Raw genomic sequence first — 7,798 nt, 5'->3', positions numbered from 1 at the left:
TTTTCATTATTATCTATAGCAATAAAGGAGGGTGAATGGGAAATGGGGCATGTTAAGTTTTGAAAAGAAAATGGTATCGGTGTAGCCTTATAAATCTTATAGTTTTTTGAGTGAAACAATCGGCACCTTTAGCTCTACATTGATAATACTTTCAGAAACTCTGCACTGGGTGATTGGGATCTGGTAGTATATATCAATGAGATTGTGAGGTATAGATAGCTAAGTCAAATTTTTCAGAGAAAATGTTATTTTTAATTTTGGTCAAATCTTTGCTTAATACTGCCTTCGGGAGAATGTGTTCGCTTAGAAGGTGGTTTTTGTAGTTATTAATGGCATCTTCATATTCGAAAATTTGGAGGAATTGACTGAACTGTAGTACATGCGTTATAAATTCAGTGAGGATAGCTTGTAATTGTAGGGAATTTGCGTCGGTCAAATTTTTTAATCTGGAAATGAGTTCGTCTTGATGTAAGGCCAAAATTCGCGCATGTTTGTTGTAATCACCACGAATATTTTGAATCTGGTGCTGAAAGGAGTTTATTTCACCAGTTATGTTTTGGTAAAATATGTGATTGGACTGTAATTTGAGGTTCATGTTGGAGACAGTTTTCTCGATTTGGTGTATATTTTGGAATAAAGGTTCGATTTGTTTGGTTGTTGCGAAGTCGCAGCAGTAGCTAGCCATTAAGCTTATAAATCCTAGTACTGCTCGCTTCTGTACTTGAGAGGTAGGATATGATGAGGGGTAGGGTCTGGAAAACAACGAAAGATGGGAAAAGAGGTGGGAGTGTAGTTTTTCTAACTGTTGGGAAAGATGGCAGTTGGCTTGGTTGGAGGCAGGTTTTGAGCATATCAGTTTATGTAAGGTTGATGAGAATTTGTTAATTTGGGGAATTTCCATATTGATTGTATAATGTAGTGGGATAGTGTAGTCGTATGGGATCGTTTCTGGAAGTTCTTGTAGGTACAGTCCAGAGATAATCTGCACATGGTCTGTGTCTTGGGAAAGGGTGGTTGTTAGGGTAAGTGATAGTTGGATGGTCAGGGTTGTTATCCGATGCATATCTCTGAAAATTGAGACGGGTTGCATTAGTACAGTACTTTTGCTCATGTGTGTACCGAGGCATGTTTCCTAGGTCATGTGTGTATGTTATCTGTAGTTGATGTGTTTTTACGTGCAAGGGCTCTTGTGCCTGGGAGAATGGAGTAAATCTCGACCAGGTGCAGATTGTGCTGTTACTGTGATTTTTTTTGTGAGTTTCGTTATGATGTACAACTTTTGGTTCTTTTTAAAATGCATAATCAAGATAAATAAATTCTGAATTCATATGTTAAAACGTAAGTTCTGTGTTTTTGTTTCTATTTACAATCTCCTAGACTGTGAGTGCTTCCACGAGTCGTCGTCGATTTTGTTTCGCAATGGAGGGGGCGATTGACATGTCCTTCCCGGACGTATAAACACACTGTTGAAGTACACCATCCCCCCTGACAGATATTAATCTTGTTGCGGAAAGGACGAGATTAATGGAAGTGGATGAGAGACAGATTGTGCTGTTACTGTGATTTTTTTTTGTGAATTTCGTTATGAAGTACAACTTTGGTTCTTTTTAAATTGCATAATCAAGATAAATAGATTCTAAATTCATATGTTAAAACGTAAGTTCTGTGTTTTTGTTTCTATTTACTGCAAATCTTAATGTTTTCCCGTGCCCTGGGAGGTATCACGCGTATACCAATATACAGTCTCATGTTGCTCATTCTCAATTTGTATTGAGATAAAAATATTCTTATGGCTATTAATACCCTATGGTTGAACCTGGCACGACCGTGTCACGTACTGTTGAAAAAAGATAGCTCGACGCGTTAGGACCCCAATAAGCTGTTTTGTTGTGCGTAGGTTGGATTGAGCGTGGTTGTCTGTGAGGACGGTGAAATGTGAGTTCGTTAGGTAAAAGTTGAAGGATTTTATGACGTAATATGCAGTTGCAATTTAAGTGAGAATCCGTCAGCTTTCTTTCTGTGTCTGATAGGTGCCTGCTGCAGTATGTGATGGGTGACAGTTTCCCTTCGTCATTGGGATGTAGGATTGTCCCTCTAAGCCGCTGTAGGAGGCGTCAATGAATACAAATGTGGGGCGCTTTGGGTCGTATGGTCTGAGTATATAGGCGGACGTGATTTTTCTTGTAAGGGCATCAAAGTTATCTTGATATTCTGCTGTTCACAATAATAACTTTTTTCTGGAGTTTAAATAGACATTCTGCAGGCTTAGTAAATTTTTCCACGAATTTTCTAATAAAATTGATTATTCCAAGGAACTGTTTGACTTGTTTCTTTGATTTTTGGACGAGAAAGTCAATTATGACTTTGAGTATATGATCAGAAATTTTGAAACCATTCTGGGACACTAAGTGACCAAGAACAGCGACTTCAGTGTAACAGAATTTGCATTTTTTGTAGCTAGTTTTAATTTTGCTTGTCTTACTCTGATGAGTATTCGTTCTATTAAACTCAGCATGGAGTCGAGGTTATTACTGTATAGGATGATAGGATGATGTCATCAGTGTGACATAATAGCTCTGAGCTATCAATACCCCTTAAAGCTGACCCAGCGACTAAGTTCTTAATTTGGGAGCTAGTTTTCAGGCCCTGGGGCATTACTTCATATTCGAACCTGCCGATGCCGCTGATCGAGAATGATGTCATTCTTTTTGAGCGTTCTGAAAGTTGTACTTGGAAGAACGAGCTCTTAAGGTCAAGAGTGGTATACATTCTCCGGGCCACGTCCGCTAGTATCGCGTTTGTGTCATCTACACTTAGCGAGATATTTTGTACTTTTCCATTAAATAATCTTAAGTCAGATATGAACCAGTAGGAGCTGTCGCGCTTCCGTACTAGTAGTATTGGGTGCTGGTACCTGCTCCCTTGTGAACGTCTGAGTATTCCTTTTTGGCTTTCTTGCTTCATGGGCTCTCTAAGGTGGAATGGGACGGGATATTATTTCTGGAATGATGGGTCAGCATTATTTGTGTGACTGTCATACTCGAAAATGTCACTAATATTATGGTCGTCACCTGGCCATGTCATTACGTCAGCGTATTTGCGGAATAGTTGCAACATCTTGTCCTTTTCTATGTTGGGTAATTCGGGATTGACGTGGATTAGGTTTGGGGCGATTTTTTGTTCTGATTGATTGTCTTGGGTGTACACGTAGGTGTGTTTGGTTTCTTCATATGTGATAGGATCAAGGGCGGGAGATATCTCAGTTATAATATGGCACAGCGAGATCTGTCCACTTAGGGTACCCTTTTTGAGAGTCACAGTTTGGTTGGTGGGGTTGTGAACTAATATTATTTTGGATTGACAGTTAATGGCGGAATATGGTATTAGTAGCTGGTGAGTGGTCATTGTTGCTTGGGATGGTGTATGGAGAGTACGTTGGTTGGAGTTGTTGGGTATCAAGGGGGTTCAATTGTGAGGGGGATGTAGGTTGCTGAGTGAGGTTCTAGGTAAAGTTGTTTGTTGGGTAAATGCGGTGTGGTTATGTGACGGGTAGTTGTCTATTTTCTCAATTTTGTCTTCTAAAGTGCCTGTTACCTCTACTAAATCTATTGGTGGGGTCATTTCCATGATTTTCTTTACTACTGTGTATTTGCTTTACGAGTTCAATGGTGTTTTGGCGTAGTGCCATTATTGGGTGCATGCTATCAAACTTAGTACCCTGTATTACTGATTCACGTTAAATTATGCAGTTGTGATTTCATTCTGAGATCTCATAGCAGCCTCAGTATACACGGACATTGAACCTCGCACGGCCACTGTCGCTAGCGTGGAATGCAGAATCAGCTTCATGTCGAATAACCAAGTTGACACGGAGTTCTGACGCCGGTACCTTATTGGGCGTGTGTCCTCAACACATAACTGCAGCAACGGCGAGATAAATAAGAAACTACAAAACCTCTTACAGTAAGTGTATATTAGGAATCGATATCCACTAAATTAATGAACTAGCCCAGTATTTCAGTGCGCTTAACTTCCTTTCAAATAGCAAATTCTCGCCACACACAACAATAAACCCTGATCTGGAAACCAGACAGGGAACTTGCGTCCGTGCAGACTAATCCAAGCCATCATTCACCTAAACTAAACTCTCACCCCATCATACTCTCCCCTCAAGCTTAAAACAGTACTGGATACCAGAATGGTTGTCCCTCCTGTACATAGCATTCCCTACTATCTATACGATAACTAAAACTAACCAATAAAGTAACACAAATTAATCCATAACTACTATTAATAAGTTTAATTAATTACCAATCATACAAATGCACAGTAAATTTACAAGAAATCTTAAGACTTGTTCCAGTCACCAGAACGGTCTATTAAAATAATACAAACTAAAAATTATTAAATGTAGTTCTGTATAGAATCTCCATGTATTTTATTTTATTTTTTGTACTTGTATTTGTATTTTATGTATGAAAATAAAGACGAAAAGAAGGAGGATAAAAAAGCGGGGGAACCGTTCAAATTAAGGAAACTGACGTCCTGGTTTATTTAAAGGTACCAGGACATTAAGAGCATACCCTCGAAAGTACGCGGGTGGAGGCGGGCTACTTCGGGAGGTCCCCCCTTTAGATATGTATATATGTGTCTCAAAAAGTATTCTTTTATACTCACTCAATATGTTCTGCACTACTGTCTTCTTCATATTATAATTAAGTATTTATCATGATTCATTCCATGAACTAGTGTATCTTGTATATCAATTAAATTCATAAGGAAAAGCTTTGTAATGAGATGTAGTAAAAAAAATATGACGCTTTGAATAGTGTGGAAATTTCCTTTTTGATTTGGGCAAAACTTAGCCCATTGAAATCTTCGAGCATTTTTATGTCGTTAAATAGCATAAGCGCTATGTCCGCGAGGAACAACGGAAGCATTTCTATCTTCTGTGGTCCATCCCAGTTCATAGCGTTAGCTACACTTTCAAATTTAGGAAAGAAAGTTTCCACTTCTTCTGGGCTTTTTCCCATGAAAGGTAGAGGGTTTGTGGGATATGTGTCGTCATGATCAGGGGACGAGTCTGGTTATGTTGTTGTGGGGTGTTTGTCAAGGGGGTGATGGGTTTTCGTTTTCGTTGGGGGTGTTTGTTGTCCATCCAGGAATCTTGGGTATTCAGTGGCGGTAGTTTTGGAGCGTGTGAAGGGGGGTTGTGGATGGGCTGCTGGGGAGGCGTCGGTGTTTTGGGGAGCGATAGCTGTTGCTAATGATAAGATTTGATCGAGGGATTCGTTAGACTTTCAGTCTTAGGGGAGGTTATTGGTAGGGAGCGTTAATGATTGCGGACAGCTTACGTTAAATGTTACAGAGACGTGGAAATTGAGGGAGGTAGAGTTTTTATAGCAATGATTGTAAGAGTAGTAATAGGGGGCTAAATAGTAATGGAATGCTTATATCTTCAACAGGGGTGGAGTGGGAGGGTCTAGATTCGAAGGTAATGAGATTAATTGAAATTGGCATGCATCTGAACCATGATGCGTGACCTGTAGTTACCAGCTGGGATCGCGGGTAACCAAGGAATGTAGCTCAAAAGGTACAGTTATGTACAAATAGAACAGCGCCGTCGGTTTTGCCGGTGGAGGGAAGTATGAGGAAAAATTAGGTGAGCACTCTCTCGTACTTACCTAGTCCAAACTGCCGCTGACTGACCGGTTCGTCGGTGGCCCCCTTGGCTCGTTCTTAATCGTAAGTCTGAACGACACCAAACGTGTCTGATAATGTGACTGGAAGGAGACTGTCCTTTTCCCCAAGAACTGTGTCTTTCATTCATATTTACAATCGACATTTATGTGTCTTGCTTGCATTTTTGTCTCTTTCATTACTACCGGGTTGCACTCTTCTATTAGGAAGACGAACCCGGTAGTGTCGAAGAAATTTCCTTGTTTAGCCAGCAGCTTGCATGATGTTGTTTGTTTGAATGGGTCAGCATACTGTACAGAGAGAGTGATGTATTTCATGATTTTTGAGGTTCAACCATTTTTCTCTCATCAATATATATACGAGGGCTATTTCTTTTCAACCTCCGATAGGACATGAAATCAAAACCACAGTGAATAGCAAAATGGGTTTATTGACAAAAGTTACGTACACGTATAATCTACTTTTCAACGTATTCACCAAGAGGATTCAGACATTTATCGTACCTATGTACCAGCTTTCCAATACCCTCTGCCAGGTCTGCACGGTGTCCTGAAGCTCCTCATTGGTGTGGGAGCGCCGTCCTCCCAACCACTTCTTCATCGACGGGAAAAGGTGGAAGTCACTCGGCGTTAGGTCTGGGATGTACGGACGTTGATTAAACACTTTCCAGGGAATCGCTGAATAAGGTCTTGGGTTGACGCAGCAACATGTGGTCGGGCATTATCATGAAGCAAGACAATGTCTGAAGACAGCATGGCTCTCTGTTTGTTCTGGATGGCTCTGCATAGTCTGCGCAATGTCTCACAGTATGCAGCCGCTTGATTGTGGTCCCCAGCTCCATAAAGTAAACCAGTAACACACCTCACACTTGGCGGGAGAGCCGATTGTAGCAGACATATCTACGCATCCGCCGCTAAGCTTCAAATGAAGCGTTGGCTTGACAGTGGTGGTGGTAGTGGCAACGGGGACGCCAATCACGCTGCTTAACGCCCCGTTTCCTAGTGCTTAACGGGCCACCTGGGTGCTTAGTCCCGACTCTCAATACGTGAGCACGGAAACGACCATTTCGTTATCACCCCAACCATGCGCGCCGACTACGTGGGTGCTCCGGGGCTCGAGCACCCACATAAATAATCTTGTGGGTGCGGCGCACCCACAAGATTTTTAGTTTGATAAAAACAAAATAAAATAAATATTTCTCACTTGCCATTATCAAAAAATAATAAGCAATTAAAACATTGAGATGGAAGTTAATATTTCTAACCTCTAAAACATAAATGTTTCAAATGTGCAAAGGCAACAGACAACTATTTTTTTAAAATAATTGACGTGGCTGTGGCTTCGCTAAATCGTAGATTTCAAACAAAGGTTTTGGAACTTATTTCACAACTTGAAGCTTTTGCTATAGGTCAAATTGGTGCTGATTGAATTCTGCAGTTCTATGGGACAGACTTTGATAAAGACAAGCTAACATTGCACAGGGACATGTTTCTAGATGTGTGCAGAACGAAGAAAGAAAAAGTGGCCAACTTGTCAGACATTACAAATATTTTAAGTAGAGAAAACAGTGGTCCCATGCGTGAAATGCTCACAGAATTTGTGAAGTTTGTACGGGTGATTTTAACTATACCTGTTACTTCTTGTACCTCTGAGCGGTCATTTTCTGAACTTAGACGATTGAAAACGTTTTTGCAGTCAACAATGACCCAAAAAAGATTGAATGATTTGGCAATTTTGCATGTTCATAAAGAAATGACTAAAAATATTGACATTACCAAAATTGCAAACAAATTCATAAGTGCAAATGACGTAAGAAGGAATGTGTTTTATATTGAAAGTTAACATGTCATGATGATGATTATTATTATTATTTGGTACATAAAGTTTGTCATTTTGTAGTTTCTGTTCACAACAAAATCCTTGCATAGTTCTTTCTGCAATACAATTAAAATTATTTGCATTTATGAAGATTTTTTCATTTTAATTTGTATGAATGTGGCATTTTCTTTTAGTAACGTGTTGATAATATCATTGACTCTTGCAATCATTGTGCATGTAAGTTTGTTTAAAGAATACAATTGTGGCGTTACCCCCACAC

Source organism: Lepisma saccharinum, chromosome 2 (assembly GCF_977018435.1).
Source record: "Lepisma saccharinum chromosome 2, izLepSacc3.1, whole genome shotgun sequence".
Taxonomy (NCBI): Eukaryota; Metazoa; Arthropoda; class Insecta; order Zygentoma; family Lepismatidae; genus Lepisma; species Lepisma saccharinum.
Note: the sequence above shows the minus strand (reverse complement) of the source record.